The sequence below is a fragment of the Chelonia mydas genome, chromosome 3 (genome assembly GCF_015237465.2).
Source record: "Chelonia mydas isolate rCheMyd1 chromosome 3, rCheMyd1.pri.v2, whole genome shotgun sequence".
In the NCBI taxonomy this organism is placed as follows: Eukaryota; Metazoa; Chordata; order Testudines; family Cheloniidae; genus Chelonia; species Chelonia mydas.
The window spans coordinates 70,220,434-70,237,734 of NC_057851.1; positions in this window are offsets into that span (position 1 = coordinate 70,220,434).

Below are 17,301 nucleotides of genomic sequence, written 5' to 3' on the forward strand. Positions count from 1 at the left end.
TTATTGTAACGTTCAATTTTTTCAGCAGGATATCAAAGGAAAAAGACAGCAGCTTTATAAGAAACAGGTACAACTAGAACAGCTGCATGTATTCCCAAATTATCAATATTTATTTAGTGTTTGTTTTATTCTCAATTTATAAAAATGAAAAAATACAGACCAGAAACTTACTAGGTCAAAGACCTCCAAAAGAGCCTCCTTCAAGCTCATCTAAATAAATTCTTCCTGACATCTCCTTTTCCCATACACTAGCATTATAAAATCAGAATAGAAGCTTCAATATGATAGATGCCATACAGACACATAGGAAGGAACAGTTCTTCGAGTGCTTGCTCATGTCAGTTCCAAATAAGTGTGCGTGCACCGTGTGCACAGTCATCAGAAGGTTTTTCCCGTAGCGGTTCCCGTCATGTCAGCTGTGGAGCACCCTGGAGTCACCCCTTCTTGGCAGTGTATATAGGTCCCTGCCAACCTGCCCCCTCTTCAGTTCCTTCTTACCACAAGTGATGGTCGTTGGAGCTGTCTCTCTCTTGCTTTGGCAAGCATTTCTCCTAGTGATCTCTCTTTTTGTTAGCCTGTAACTAGTTAAATAGTTTAGTTATAGTAGTTAGAGTTGGGGGTTCTCCATTACCCCAATTCCTTCCCCTCTTGGGGTTCAGGGCATGCCTTGATCACAAGGCTTCAAACAGTGCAGGACCTGCCACAAGCCCATGCCAAAGGGTGACCCCCATCAGTCCTGCCTAAAGTGTCTGGGGGAGGCACATCAAACAGAGCGCTGCAAGATCTGCAGAGGGTTCCACCTGAGAACAAAGCAGGAAAGGGACTTCAAGCGCAAGCAACTCCTCATGGAGGCAGCCGTCTGTCCCTACCTGTCTCTGGGCCAGCGGGACTCTGCACTGAGCACCTCCGTGTGGAGCTTTCCGGCCTCCGTTAGAGAAGCTACAGCACCGAGGAAGGACTCTATGCATAGAGACTCTCAGAACCGTCACTCCCCGGCACCGAAGCCCGTGGTGGTAACACAACATCCCTCACACTCACCAGTGCCTCATAAGCAGCACAAGAAGACTGACAGAGGGCACTCTCACATGGTGAGAGCAGCCAGGACTGACAGCTCTAGCACTGTGCGTCCCGGGCAGCAGCACCTGATGCCTGTCTCGTAGGAAATGGCACCATCGACTTTGGGCCCGCAGAGGGGTCCGTCAAATCTTGCGCTGTTGGACTCTCCTGCTAGAGTGTGCCAGGTGGAGGAGTTGGAGCTCCCTTCCACTGCAGACACATTTGAAGTGGCCAGGGACCTGATTGCCATAATGGTGGGATAGACCTCTGGCACCAAAATGTGTGCTGTCATCTAGAGGCAAACCCGCAGTGATGAGGCACCGCTCACTGTCCCCTTCCCCCCAGCACCGTCCCGCTTGGTACTGTTGTGGTCTCTGCCCTTGGAGTCCCAGTCATTGGATTCCGAGGTACAGTCCTATCACTCCAGGCGCAGCCGGCTCCGATCAGAGTGGCACCGCTACAGACAGGAGGCGGGAATGGTGCTGTGGCTGGAGCATTGGCAAAGGCCCACGCAATGGCCTTTCTGGAGCCAGTAGGCATACCATCAGGCTCAGGGCACCTACTCCAGGGGTTCCCAGTTGATAATCTCAGAAAGGCATGCCCCTTTACCACCCCAGGACCATGCCCTGCCACAAGGCACCAAGATGGCTTTGGACCCTGGCGCAGAGCCCCATCTGGATCCCAGCTCCGCTGCTGGCACCAAGTATCACGGCAACAAACAGGACCATTCCTGGGAGCTGGCGAGACAAGAGGGCCCAGTTCTGCCTAGGGCATCCTTGTTGTCCTTGCCTGACGAGGGGGTGATGTTGTGGTCTTCCTCTGAGCCACCCCCCATTGATAATAGAGCACCCCAGGACCTATTGCACAGGGTGGCTCATAACATGGGGCTACAGGCCGAAAAGGTGGTCAAGCCTGTGAACCCCATGGTGGACATCTGGAGCCTTCCAGGGTGATATTACCCCTCATAAAAACCATTCAAACCACCACAAAGACCTTGTGGCCAACTTCTGCCTCCATTCCCCCTACAGCTAAAGGGGTAGAGAGAAAGTATTTCATCCCTTCTAAAGGGTACAAATATCTGTTCACTCATCCACAGCCTGCATCACTGGTTGCAGGTGCTGCGAATGAGAAAGAAAGAGATGGACAGCAAAGAAGCCGGACCTCTTCGGCAGGAAGGTGCAATCCATCGGGCGGATCCAGCTTTGGATTGCTAACCAGCAAGCAATCTTGAGTAGATAACTTTCATCATGGTGTTCCATGAATTAAAATTATAAGAAGTTGATCCTGTCAGACTCTAGAGAAGAGTTTGCTGCTCTGGTGGAGGAGGGCAAGGCACTGGCATGGACCTCTTTACAGGCCTGGACGCAGCAGACTTGGCTATGGTGGAGGATATGGCTCATGTAGCCATGAGGAGAAGCTCATGGCTCCAGGTGTCAGGCCAGAGGTGCAGCAAATAATTCAGGACCTGCCCTTTGACGGTGTGGGGTTGTTTTTGGAGCAAATGGACTCTAAGCTCCAAAGCCTAAAAGACTATGGGCAACATTGAAATTGCTGGGTTTGCCCTAACCTCCTCCACACTTCTACCTTCCCTAACCTAGGCAGGACTTCTGGAAGCAGGGCAGGTATGGTTGGCGCAAGCCTTCCCATCTATCGCTCAATCAAGGCCAAGGGTTGGTGAGGCAATCCTCTGGCTCTAAGCACACCTTTCGAGGGTGTGCCCAGGGGCGAAGCACCAGTCCAGTCACCGGATCCTTCACTTTGTTTTCTGAACTGTCTGTCTTTCATGCTTGGGCTCAGATTGCTGGGTTCTCTGCACTGTAGAAGTGGGATATTCTCTCCAATTATCCTTCTCCTCTCCCTCCCACCACCCCTTCCCTCTCCCTTATCAGGGACCCTTCTCATGAGCAACTCCTCATGCAGGAGGTTCAAATGCTCCTGGCCACGGGAGCAGTGGAGGATGTTCCTTGGGAGCTAAGGGGCACGAGGGTTTTTACTCCCAATATTTCCTAATCCCCAACGCCAATGGGGGGTCTCAGACCCATTCTTGACCTGCGAGGCCTCAACAGATTCATGAAGAAGCTGAAGTTCCGCACGGTCTCTTTGGCTGCCATCATCCCATCCCTACATCAGGGGAACTGGTACACCATCCTCGACCTGAAGAATGCATACTTCCACATAACAATAGTTCCAGTCCACATACACTTCCTCAGGTTTGTAGGGAACTGCAACCATTACCAGTTTACTGTCCTCCCCATCAGCCTGCCACCAGCCCCTTGAGTTTTCACCAAGTGCATGGAAGTCATTGCTTAAGTTCCCTCTAAGCTGTGTGGCCATGCAGCAGCCTATTAAGCACCATGCAGGTGCTCAGGGCTTCAGCGGGGAGAGATGCTTCTCCCCCAGACCCCCTACAGCAGCAAGAGGTGCCCCAGACCTGCAGTGGCTGGGGGAGAAGTGCTCCTCCTCTGGCCCCAACCCAACCTAGACCCAATTCACACCTGCTGTGGCTGGGGGAGAGGTGCCCTTCCCCTGGCCCCAACCCAGTCCAGGTGCTGCTGCAGGGAGAGAGAGCTGTGGGGAGGAAGTCCTCTTGTCGCACCCCAGCCCTGGGATAGCCTGCACCCCAAACCCCTCATCCCTGGCCCCACCACAGAGCCAGCACCCCTAGCCAGAGCCCTCAACCCCCTACCCCACCCCACACACTCCAACTCTCTGTCCCAGCCCTGAGCCTCCTCCCACACTTCGAACTCCACGGCCCCACCCCGCCAATGAATTTTGTTATGTGCACCAATATGGAGGTGATGTGTGTCACATCACCTCCATATTGGTGCACATAAAAAAATTCATTCAGCACATGTGTTGGAAAAATTAGAGGGAACACTGGTCATAGTTCCTGAGAAAAAGGTAGGTGCAGGTATTCCTGTACCTCGGTGCCTGGTTGGTCAGGGCCTGCTCCAAGGCACAAGTGTAGCAACATGTTAGCATGATACAGTCTACCTTCAACAGGCTGGGTCTCTTGGTGAATGTACACAAATCAACTCTATCCCCTACTGAGAGAATAGAGTTTTATAGGGGAAGTGTTGGACTTGGGTCAAGTCAGAGCCTTCCTGCTAGAGTCTCATTTTCAGACAATGTACAACATCATAGAAGGCTTCAGGCAATACCCCACCACTACAGCAAGGAATTGCTTGAAGCTCCTCAGACATATGGCATCTTGTACTTACGTAGTTGTCACGGAATCACCGGGTAATGCTCTGGAACTACTCCTTACGAAGCCAGTCAGGACTCTGGGGGAGCATGCCTCCTCTCTGTGAGCACACTGTCTCTAGGGCAAGAAGCTTACACAGCTTTCACCTTCCTGAGTCTGACCTCGGACCATTCAGTATCCCCTTCCACACCGTGCACTTCCTACAGCAAGTCCACATAGGCGGGGCTCCTGGGGAAGCCAGTGGGTCCTGCACCCCAATTCCGCAGTCAGACATGACTCTCAGCCAGCCAGTAAAACACAAGGTTATTTAGATGCCAGGAACACAGTCCAAAACAGAGCATGTAGGTACAGGAAACAGGAGCCCTAAGTCAGGTCCATCTTTGGGCCAAGGAGACCAGAGCCCTGTCTGGGCAGCCCTCCATTTCCTCAGTCAGCTCCAAACTGAACTCTCTAGCCCCTCCTCTGGCCTTTGTCTCTTTCCTGGGCCAGGAGGCCACCTGATCTCTGTTCTCCAACACCTTCAGTTGGCACCTTGCAAGGGAGGGGCCCAGGCCATCAGTTGCCAGGAGACAGGGTGCTGGCCATTTTCTGTGCAGACAGCATCACACTGGCCCTCTAAGGCTCTGCAACAATCACACAGCTTATCCCACCACCTAGATACTTAAGAACTGCATAGGGGAAACTGAGACACCCACACAGTATTCAGAGAAAACATTAAGAACATTCCCACTTCATCACAGTAGTACATCATGCAAGGCTGAGGTTGAACCTCTCCCGGCCTGGCTGGTGTCAACTTATCACCCAGGTTGCAACAGCCTGGACAAGGTGGTCACACTCCCATCACAAATTCTCAGGTCTCTCCAACGGTAGCTAAATCTGCAGGCGGTGTGCATGAGGGTCCCCTTCTCCAAACTGCATCCCTCACTTGCTCTCAGTGGCTCCAAAATCCTGTGACGACATACCCTGGCACATAGGTACCAACTCCGTGGGTGCTCCGGGGCTGGAGCACCCACAGGGAAAAATTAGTGGGTGCTCAGCACCCACCAGCACCAGTCAACTGTTTACGGTTTGTTAGAGAGCTTATTCCTTCACTCGCCCATTTCCCTGGTCCTTCTCGCATGAACAGAGAGCAACAATACCCGAAGTCCAAAGGTGCAAACAATTCAATATTTATTGGGGTGAACTTCCAGCAAGCTTAAATCCAAGTTCCTTTTTCCTTCTTTTCGAATCCCAACTTACTTTATAAATTAGGAGCAAACAGGAAGTAATATTCTTAGCTACACCTTAACGAATCATTCTACTGAAATTTACCTAACCAATCCTAACATATTGTAACATGATTAGCTAACCAATTATAACCCACCACCTTAATTAGTTTACACCCAGCAAAATTAATTGTACAGCAGACAGAAACAATCACAGAACCAGACAGAAACCATGCAAATAAACAATAGCAAAGTGGGAACTATAATGACAAAACAATACAGAAGTGAGGATTTCACAACTACATCTATAAAGACATAAGGGTTTCCCAGCTGTGTCTATTGATAAGTGAGTTCTTACCAGTCAGAAAACTATCAACCTAAATTTCCTTTTACATCTTCTAGGCTCCTCCCTTTCTCTGGAGGTGATAGATCGGATCAGCTTCCTAACAGACCCAGATTGACTAGTTTGGAATGTGAGGAGGTGACCGTTCACTTCCCAGTTTATGGCTGCCTCTGCTGCTTAGCCAAAGGCATTGACCTAAGAACAGGGCCTCAGACTGTCACAGTGAGAAAAGGCCCTTACACAGATTCTTTCTTGTATACCTCTATTACTAGCTAAATGATAAACATATACCTAAATTCTTAAAGAATAGGCCTTTACAGGCAGGCCTGAATATCTATATCCTAACACAGTTCTTTTATTGGAGCAACTTTTGTTGGTGAGAGAGAGAGACAAGCTTTGGAGCTTTCAGAGAGTTCTTCTTCCTGAAGAAGAGTTCTGTGAAAGCTCAAAAGCTTGTCTCTCTCACCAACAGAAGCTGGTCCAATAAAAGATATTACCTCACCCACCTTTTTTCTGTAATGCAAATAGCCTCCCTCCAAAACTGGCAGAGGTCCTTGGAGGAGAAGGCGGAGAGGCGTGAGCAGTGGGCAGGTGGGGGAAGGGGCGGAGCGGGGGTGAGGCCTCGGGAGGGCACCCACCGGCAAAACCAAAAGTCAGCACCTATGCCCAGCAGACCAGTAAAGGAAATGAGCACCAGAAAAGATCACACCTCCATTAAGTGTGTACTGCCTCCAGTTTCCCAAAGTTCAAATGCACATCATCTGATCTCAGTTGGTGAGCTGTTATACAGAGAAAGAGATGGTCTCTTTAGGAGCTATGATCGGCTCATATATGGGCAAGTATATAAAAGGTGCACTTTGGCATGAATGAGTCTGCTTATGAACAAGGACTCTTTTTTATTTTATTCCACTGTTTACGTAGCTTAGGTGTCCTTTAACTCATCATAACAATCATTAAAGATTTTTTTGTATCCTCTCTTTACATAGAATACCTATTTATCCAACTGATTGTTTGAGGATAGGGAATGTTGTTTCCTTACTACAGTTGGGTGGATTGTAAATGTCTGCCAGTTGTGTACTACTATATATTTTAGACAGCTACTTGGTTTTTAATCTATTTTTTGCAAGTGTTTCTGGGAGTAATCCAGCAGATGTATCATTATTTATATTTAAGTATCTAGGTTCTAACATAGTTTTAACGCCCATTTAAGCATATCCTGCTGTGTTTTATTATTTTACAATGTTAAAGCAGGCCAGGTGCCACATCACAGGAAAACAGTATTCTAGGCATGAACAGATTGGGAACCTTGTTAAAGCATAAAACGTTTTCTTCGGTGATCTAAACTCCTGACAAATTAAACCTTTTTTAATGGTAATTTTTGTTTCATCCTCAAACATGCCCTCTAAATCTGTTTGTGGACAGTTTGAAGAATGGGAAAACTCTCATCTACTTCATCAGGGCCAGGATCTCCCCCTGCTCACCCCTAAGTACATAAATATTTACACAACCATCAGACAGTTAGGTGCTTTCATGATTAAAGGTCTGGATTCTTTTTTGTGCATTACATATTCAACGGCCACACTTCTCACAGAATTATTTTTCCATTTCTTTTGCTTAGGGAAGTTGTCTTTCAGACCACCAAAAATCATTCTCAGTATGCAAAATGTAAGTTGTCTGATTGGAAAATAAAAATGATGGGGAAATTTAGGATGTTTCCAGGTTAAATTCATTCCTAAATTAGTAACCTATCCAAATGACAACAGAACAGAACAATCCTTCTGAGTTCATTTGAACTACTTTTGTGCAAATCAAAAAAGGTTGGTCTCTCTTGCTTACTAGTGCTTTTCTCTGTACCTCTTGCTCGATCAAGCATCATTGTACTTCATGAAAAGGAAATTTCCTTGAAGAAAAGATTAAGAGGTGACTAGATCATAGTCTACAAGTACCTACGTGGGGAAAAGCTTTCCGATAACAGCGGCTCTTTTGTCTCCTAGAAACAACAAAACCAAAAAAAAAGAGCATAGTGAGAGCCAAAGGTGGGTAGCTGAAACTACACAAATTCAGACTAGAAATAAAGGGCAAGTTTTTAGCAGTGAGGGTAATTAAACATTGGAACAGTTTACCATGAGCTGTGGTGCATTCTCCATTCTTGCAGTCTAAGCCAAGGCAATATCTTTCTAAAAGATGTGCTATAACTCAGACACGTTATGGGCTTCATGTAGAAATACTCTGGCCTGTGTTATATAGGAGGCCAGATTCAATTATCACAATGATTCCTTCTGGCCTTAAACACTTTGAATGAAGAAATAGACTCTAAGAAAAAATGTCAATAGTGACATGTTTCTGAACCATTATCAAGCTTCAGTGAACTGCTCATTAAATACTAAAGGGTTATATCTTACTTTGCAAGTAGTCCTGTGGGTTTCAATGGAACTGTTGAGGAGTACGGTGTTAATAGGTGGAAGCAAAGAGGCTCTAGCAAGATGCTGCCTTCTCCCTCTATTAAAAACATCTTCACTCCATTTGTCAAGGTACAGTAGTACAAAGTTTGGGACTCTTACTGCATATGTCACTAAACATGGAAACTTGTATAGTTTAATCATGGTGTTTGGCACTTGAATACAACAGTAATGAGTAGAACCAGTTAAAAATATTTACAATTAAATTGTTAAATGTATTATCAGAAAATGTATAAATGTTATTCAACATAATTTCAAAATATCACTAAATAATAGTAGTAACAACATTGCCTAGATTTGAGTTATCCATCGTAAATTATTTTAGAAAATGTAATTTTTAAGATAAATTTATTTTTTAACGTATTCTTTTCTATTTTTGCAACTATATTCAAAACTGACTTTACCACTTTTGGAAAGTGTTTTAAATTAGATTCTGATCTCTGCTACACACAGCATAAATCATGTATCCTGAGTGATCTGTTACTACTGCACTTGTGCACCACTAAGACAATAACCCGGTTTATGTTCTTCAATGCATGGAAATGTGCATTGTGCATCCGAGAATAGGATCTGACCTTCGAAATTGTTCTTATAACTTCAAGTTGTTTCTATGGAAACACAGCGTGGTGTCTCAAATCTTTGACTTCTCAAACTGCAGTGTGATGATTCAGAAAATAAACAAACAAAACTTCAGTTGCTGCAGGGAAAATAGAGAGGAAAATTAGACTGCTGGCCTTTGCAATGTTAATGTCTGTCTATTGGGAAAGTCTTTTGAAAGACTTTCAAGTTCTGTTATAAGGACATGGGGGGGGAGGGGTGAGAATCATCATCCAGTGACATCTGATGCCCAATTTGAACCTTCAAAAGTATGAATTTCTGCATTAAAATTACATTTCAACAAGGCAAATAGCTCATGTTTGCATAATCTCTACCATTCATTACACATTTCTGTGTGATATCAATGAATATTCAGAGGGGGGGGAACCACATAGCCTATTGGCTTTCTGGAAGTCCCAGAAAGCAATATGAGTCTATATATTAATAAAAAATTAAGATTTTTATGAAAGGAAGCCTGCAATTTACTTTTGTTGGGGGTAGGCACAGCAGCTTTTCCAATGTCTCTCTTCTCACTGCATCAGCCTTGCTTCTGGGGTAAAACCCTAGTGTGAGGGCTACATTTTTGAGAATGCACATAAGTGCACGCTAAGGTTCAAGTTCAGATATGGTAATAACGTCAATAGATCTTATGATACTGTAAGTACAACTGGAAGGGATTAAGATTTGCCTTATGGTTAAGGAAAGCAAACTGTATTCATTTCCCACTTCTGCCACAGACTTCCTATGTGACCTTGGGCAAGTCACTTAGGGTGGGATCCATAAGGTACTTAGGTGCCTAAACCCTGGATTTAGGCTCCTAATTCACTATTCCATTGCAGATAAATATTTAAATAGCCATTGGGCCAGAGAGAGGAAGTGAAAGGACAAGCATGGGAATGACTCGGTCATCCAGTGGCGAGGGCGCTCACCTGGGATGTGGGAGACCCAGAAACCCGACTCCGCTCCAGCCACTCTTTCATTACTTATCCATAGTGGAATAGTTCCAACAAGAGAGATTGAAGGAGTCCCATATCAGAATATCCTATGGCCCAGTGGTCATGAGAGGATTTGAACAGGGGTCTCCCACCTTTCTTTCACTCCCACACCCCCATTGGGGGGAATTGAACCTGGGTCTCCAGCATCCCAAAGGGGTTCTCTAACCACTGGATTTATAACTTTTAAGGTCAACACCTCCTTTTCCTCTGTTGATTTTGCATGGAGTGAGACAGGCACCCGACTCATTCCCTCAAGAAATGCTGAAGGCACCTAAGTCACCTGACTGCAGGGGCCAGGTTCCTGCTCATGCATCGTTGGAGGAGCTAGGCACCTCCTTGCAGCCTGGACTTAGGCGTCTGTCTCTGAGAGAGGGGCAGAGCTTAGTGCAGACCTCTCTTATCAGCATCTCCCCTTGACTAGTCTAGGCAGCTCTTTTTCCCTTTTTAGATTGTAAACTCTGGTTTAGGGATTGTCGTATTATATTTCTGTACAGCTGTTAATACAAAGGGACCCTCTAAGTGTTACATAACATAAATAGTAATAATGGAAGTAGTGTAGGGGATTTTTACAAATACAGTTGTGCACATAGGTAAACATGAGATTACTTCATAACCCTTTAAAATAATCTCCGTGGGCAGTACTGTCTGTTGTATCAAAAAGAACTACTTCAGTTTAGGTCTTGAGCCCTTGGGGCATAAAGACAGCATGGTCCGACTGAAGGCATCCTTTGACTATTCAGGGAGCGGTATTGGAGGACTTCAGGGGAAAGAATATTCTTCCTTTCTTGGTTGAAAGAGTTCAGAGGATTACAGAGGGGCCTTTGCAGGTGGTGAAAGTGTTTGTGTGTGAAATGCTTTCCCAATTTAAAATAAAGCCTCAGATGTATGTATACAATCTTGATTTTCACTCATTGCATAGTTAAACTGCATGTAACAGCATCGTTTTCCTGTCATTTAATAAAAATGGCCTCTGCAATCCAAAATAAAATCAGTAGCCAGTAAAAGAGACTCGATTGATATGAGCCAGAAATATTGATTATTGTGTGTGTTGCAGAGGCCAGTCTACAGTAACCTGTCCTGCAAAAATGAACTAAGTGGGACAATTCACAGGAGTAGAGTTATCCACGTGCATAAGTGTTGACAGGATTGGGACCTCTATCTGGATGTGTTATCACGAATCAGATGACTAATTCTGTCGCAACAAAGTTTTATTCTTGTGTAAATGACCATTTCTCAGACTCAGCTAGTTATTCCGTTCTCTCACGTAGCTGTACAATGCTTTGTTTGCAACAAAGCAATTGAGGTTGAAGTGCATTTAGAAGCATGCTTATTCAGATATGTCCATGCCTTTTTATATGACTAACGCAGGGATATTTTTTCAAAAATTTGAACCACCCAGCCATAATTGTTCTGGAGGTTTCAGTGTTTGTGAACAGCACTGGATTGATTTGCCCTGGAATCTGAAGTTATTTATTTTTTTCACAAAAGCAGGTGCAAGACAGTCAGTGGTAGTTCCCACTCTGCCCCACCACTGTGCTTCAACCCTGAGTTTGAGGGACCCATTTCCCGCTCTCCCCCCCACTCCTTAAAAAGGAAAAGGCAGGTCTGTCTGTTGTCTGACTAAATCCCTTGATTGAGTCTTCCAACGGCTATGCCAGTGGTAATTGTGTCTTTATGATGGATATGGGCACTTGTTCACAAAGGAGTGGATTGAGATCACTACCTCATTTTACATGGGTCACCCAACAGCTGTCAGGTAGCAACTGCTTTCATTCAATACTTATTAAGGCCAGATTTTAACAGTGACATAGAGGTAGAAAAACTATATCCCATTACAAAATCATTCAGCCACAGTCCCTTTAAAAAGAAAAAAATATGAAGAACATGCCTAGCAAAACTTTGTAATCTTAGTGTCACATTGGGGAACACTTTGCATGTTTATAAAAACCTACAAAATAGACTCCTATAATGAAATGCTAACTTTAATTTTAGCAATGTAAATGGCAATGCTATAATTAGCAAGTAAAGCACATATAAATTAATCATTATTATGTAAAACTCACACTGAAGTTCAGAGAAGAAATTCTCAGCATTCATTTAAAAAAAAGATTTCAGAATTCTTGGAATAGTCTCAAATAATTCAGCTCTTTGCTATCCTTACAGTTTATGAAGTTTTGACATAACATCAGTTTGATTATCAGTAAAATAAACTATTGCATTGAGGAAGTAGATTAGGGATATAGGTGTGGAGTTGAGACATGAACTGGCAGAAAAATCAAAGGCAATGAACATACTGAGAGAAGCAATACATGTTCAAGTTTATGTCCAGTGAATGGAAACCATCATTACAGGGTAATTTATTGAGTGCACATGCCCAGGAATTGCAGGTCCCTAGGATTTAGTTCGGTTCACCTGCTGTTTGTGTCATGGAGAGAAAACAGGTGGCCAAGGTAAAACTAACAGGGACAAATCAAGGAGTGCTAGATTATAGATTTCGACAAAGGTCATGTCTACACTGCAATGTAAGCCCACGCTCAGACTCAGGCTTGAGCCCAGAATCCACCCCCTCCCATTTACACACAAATCTTTCACACTCAGGCTTGCACCTAGGGTCCTAGGAGCTACAGGACTGCAGGGTCTGAACCCGAATCAAGCAATGAGCCGGAGTTCAATCCCAATTGTTTTACAGTGTAGATACAGTCCCCCCCAGTTTAGGTCCTGGGAGTCTGTCAAAAGTATCCCACAATCCCATGGGCCCATATCCTTTGCCTTCTCTATCCCAGGAATCTGAAATAGACTCCAGTGAAAACAGAAGCAACCCTCCTTGGCATACGGCAGTAGCTCAGTGAATCAGCATTAACCCTTCCATTGTCTTCTGACCACCAAGCTACAAACACACCCTCAGAAAACCTTCTGTGTTTGCAGTGGAGACTTTTGCAAAGCATAATGCTTCACTGTCATGGGAATGTCAGGGTTCCTTCCCCACTCTGAACTCTAGGGTACAGATGTGAGGACCCATATGAAAGATCCCCTAAGCCTAGTCTTACCAGTTTAGGTTAAAAACTTCCCCAAGGTACAAACTTTGCCTTATCCTTGAACGGGATGCTGCCACCACCAAGCATTTTAAACAAACAACAGGGAAAGAGACCACTTGGAGACGTCTTGCCCCAAAATATCCCCCCAAGCCCGACACACCCCCTTTCCTGGGGAGGCTTGAGACTAATATCCTAACCAATTAGTTACAAAATCTTGGAACAATGGAAAAATCATTCAGGTTCTTAAAAGAAGGATTTTATTTAAAAAAAAAAGAAAGGTAAAAATCATCTCTGTAAAATCAGGATGGAAAATACTTTACAGGGTATTCAGATTCAAACCACAGAGGATCCCTCTCCGGGCAAAACCTTAAAGTTACAGAAAACAGGAACAAACCTCCCTCTTAACACAGGGAAAATTCACATAAAACAAAAGAAACTAATCCGCCTTGCCTGGCTTACCTATACTGGTTGCAATATTGGAGACTTGGATTAGGATGGGTTGGAGAAGATGGATTTCTGCCTGGCTTCTCTCAGTCCCAAGAGAGAACAACCCCATAAACAAAGAGCACAAACAAAACCTTCCCCCCCTCCCCGCCCCCAAGATTTGAAAGTATCTTGTCTCCTTATTGGTCATTTGGGTCAGATGCCAGCCAGGTTAGCTGAACTTCTTAACCCTTTACAGGTAATAGGACGTTGCCTCTGGCCAGGAGGGATTTTATAGCACTGTTTACAGAAAGGTGGTTACCCTTCCCTTTGTATTTATGACAGGAGCACAGCCAGATTTTGTTAAATCCCTGGTGCAAGACCAGAAAAACAGTGGACTTTAGTAAAAGTCCCAGGAATGACCATGCATACTAGCAAATAGCGAAGAAACCGGCAGCTTTGCACATTTACCAGACCGGTGACCAGTGCAGGGAGCAGATTATGCTGCTCAAGAGTGAGTACTGAAAAACCAGGAACCAGAACCACACCTTGGGCAACTTGCTGACATCATGCCTGTTTTACGGAGGAGTTTGACTGAATGCTGGACATTGTACCCGGCGTGGAGCCAACGGTGGTACATGAGGACATGCTCAGCTGGTGTCGTTCTGTCTCCAGAATCCAGCATGGGGACCGATGGGAGCCAGCAGCAGGTACCAAATGAGAACAATGAAGTGACTTTATTGCTGAAACTGGTCCCAGAACAGGCTTTGGAGCAGGAACAGCACATTCTGGTCCATACTTGGAGTTTTTTGGTGCACCTCTTGAGGAACAGCTCACTGTGGAGCCTGCAGCAGACACAGAAGGGATAGAAATCACCCCTGAACACAGTAAATTTCTGGCTCCATTTTAATGTTTATTAATCTAGGAATGAGAGGGATTTCCACTCTGTAAACAATGCAAAAGCTACGAGAAGCCATTGCTAGCAGCGTGTATCCACTAATGGTGGATTGTATCCTAGTGCCTTGGCATTTCCCCCTTCCTCCACCACGTGAGGTTCAAAATTGTGGCCAGGAAATTCAAACGCAGTTCCTCGAACAGGAGCAGTGGCTTAGGGAGGAGAAGAGAGCTTAGCAGAAAGAGCTCTTTGAGTGGCTCATATCACTAATGACTGCAAAAGTAGTAGCTCCTGCCACATTACACACATAACAGCCTGAGTCCCCTGCACACTATCCTGTGCTGTAGTCCAGAAGCACCTTGGAAGACTGCATGGCTCTCTGGCACATGCAGTCAGGTCCCACGAGTGTCTCCTCCTCCCCTGTAGATGCCTCCTACAACTCCAAGTGTGCAGCTAATCGGGAAAGAGAGGAAAGGAGAACAGGTAATTTCACTGCTTGCACTTGTTTACTGTTTTTCTTCTGTCAGGTTCTGTTACCGGTGTGTTGGTGTGGTAATGGCAGCTGGCCTGCCTGGCAATGAATGAATGTTGTACTTTTCTAATACATGGTTATAAATAAAGTTTTTTAATTTCATCAAGCACGTTTATTGCTACCATTGCTTCACATCCTACATTATCAGGGACAATTAGGAATTAGTACACTAAGACTATCCCTCAATATAATAATCTATAGTAATTCATACTTCAGTCACTTCCTTACATCAATCCATACTATCAATCCCAACACTTCATAAGTGGTTATGTCATTCATAAATACATTGTGTGGCACTAAACTCCCCACCCCTGCCCAACCACTGACACTCCTCCACACACCACTCCGACAAGCACATTGATAAAGGTATTATTCCTCCTCTTCCATTGGGCCATGCAAATTCATAATGTGGGAGCTCAAAGCATCCCTGACTTCTGTTGCCCTGTGTAGTGGGGTAAACACCCGCTCCTGCCCAGAGGGGCTTAAAACAGCCCCAGAGAGGGCTGTGGCTCAGGACAGAGGCCTGGGCCAATTGGGGAAGGCAACAAAAGCTGGGGCCATGCCCCAATCAGGCCCAGCTGGCCCCTATAAGAGGCTGCGAGCCAGGAGTCCAAACAGACCCTCTCTGCCTGTAAAAGGGCCTGGCTGCTGGGGAGCCTAACCAAGTGCCTAGAGTGGAGCAGGGCTGGGGGAAGGCCAAGGGAGCTGGGAAGCTCTGGATTGGAAACCCCCCAGGCTGCGACCTAGTTGAAGGCCAATTAGGTACTGCAGAGGCAGCAGGTCCAAACCCCTCTTGCCTGTAATGAGTGGCTTATATACTGCAGTCAGCCCCAGTGAACGGGGGCTAGATAGTGACTGGGCAGTAGCTAAAGACTGAGGTGAGGTAGGGATAGGGGGTGGGGGTTCCCAGGCGTGGGGAGACCCTGCAAGTGCAGGGGTTACTGCCAGGAGGCAGCACTCCGATGTACAAGGGACACCGGGTCCGGGAGGGACACGGGGGCCTGGTGTAAGCGGGACACTGGCCTGCAGAGGGCGCTCCAAGGCTGGAAGTAGAGCTAATTCCCAGAACACCAGCAGGAGGTGCCTCAGAGGTGAGTCCCACACGCTTACACCCTGGTACATTCAGCTCCAACTGTAGTAGGTCCACCTTCTGGCTGAGTGTACTGGTTCAGGGTCCTTTGCTATTATAGTCAGGGGGAAATGGCTCATCTCTGGTTTCATACAGATTGTGAAGAGCACTGCAAGTCACAGTAATGCAGACAGCATTGATGCCATTGGAATCCCAATAAGTCTGGTATCCCATTGGAGATGCTTACAACCTGCTGAAAGCAAATTTAACAACCATTCTGCACCTGCCGAGAGTGTAATGAAACTGTCTTCTGCCAGGGGCTCTTAAATCGGGGTTATGATTTCATAAGCCAAGGCAAAAGTGAGTATGGGGGGTCCCCCAGAATTATGATGGGGACAATAACTCCATTTATGAAAATGGCATTTGGTGGAAATAGTGTCCAATTAATGTAGACTCCCGATCAGCAAAAAAAAAGTGGCATTATGAACTTTCCCATTGCAGCCTACGGTGACATTTATAAATTGCTCTCTCTGGTCCACAAGGGCCTGCATAACAATGGAGTAGTACCTTTTGTGGTTTATGTATTCGTGTGGTCCTTGAGGAGGGCAAACTATGGGCACATGAGTCCTATCAATGACCCTGGTGCAGTTTGGAAACCCCATTTTCTCTGAAAGTCAGTAATTACTTCAGGAATATCTTCTGTTCACCACCTTTGGGTAAACAACAAGCCTAATTGCCCCAGAAACTTCCACCACCTCTTTACCTACAGTCGACTTCCCACCACCAAACTGGTTTCTAATGGACCTGTAGCACTTTGGGGTAGCCAGCTTCCAAATGGCTACAGCAATTTGCTTATGGACCCACAAGGGTGGCTTTAGGAATGTGTCTTTGCCCTGGAGGTTTGGGGCAAGCTGCTTACAAAGCTCCAGAAATGTGGCTTTGTTCATGCACAAGTTGTGGACCCACTTCTGGTCATCCCACGTCTGCATGCCGATGTGATCCCACCAGTCTGTGCTTGTAGCCCTGCTCCAGAACCTCCAGTCTATGCAGGGGGCATCCGTAGCTATACCGAGTGTCATGAACTACCTCAGGCAGTAAGAGTCTGACATTCCTGGTTCCTCCTCCTGCTCCATCATAAGTTCTGTCAGGTGCCTTTGGTGGGTCAGAAAACACCAATGAAATGTCCACCAGTGCCTCACAGCAGCTCTGCTTGTCTCCAGATAGGAGTGAAAGTATATGCAAGAGAAGTTCTTCAAAAGGCACCTCTCCTCCATTTTGCTGACTCCAGTAGCTGGGAGTGAACAGATCAAAATGATAGTTCGGCAGGCTGTGTTGGCAGGCTGTTCAAACTTCCTGTAATGTGCAGGTGGGCAGTCAAGTTTCCCCACAGTGCACCACAGTCTTAGGGTTATCATGGCCACATTTCAGGAGGGTGCTAGAGAGTCAGATACAGCTGGTTCGACTTGGGTCTTTGTGCTGCAGTGAAC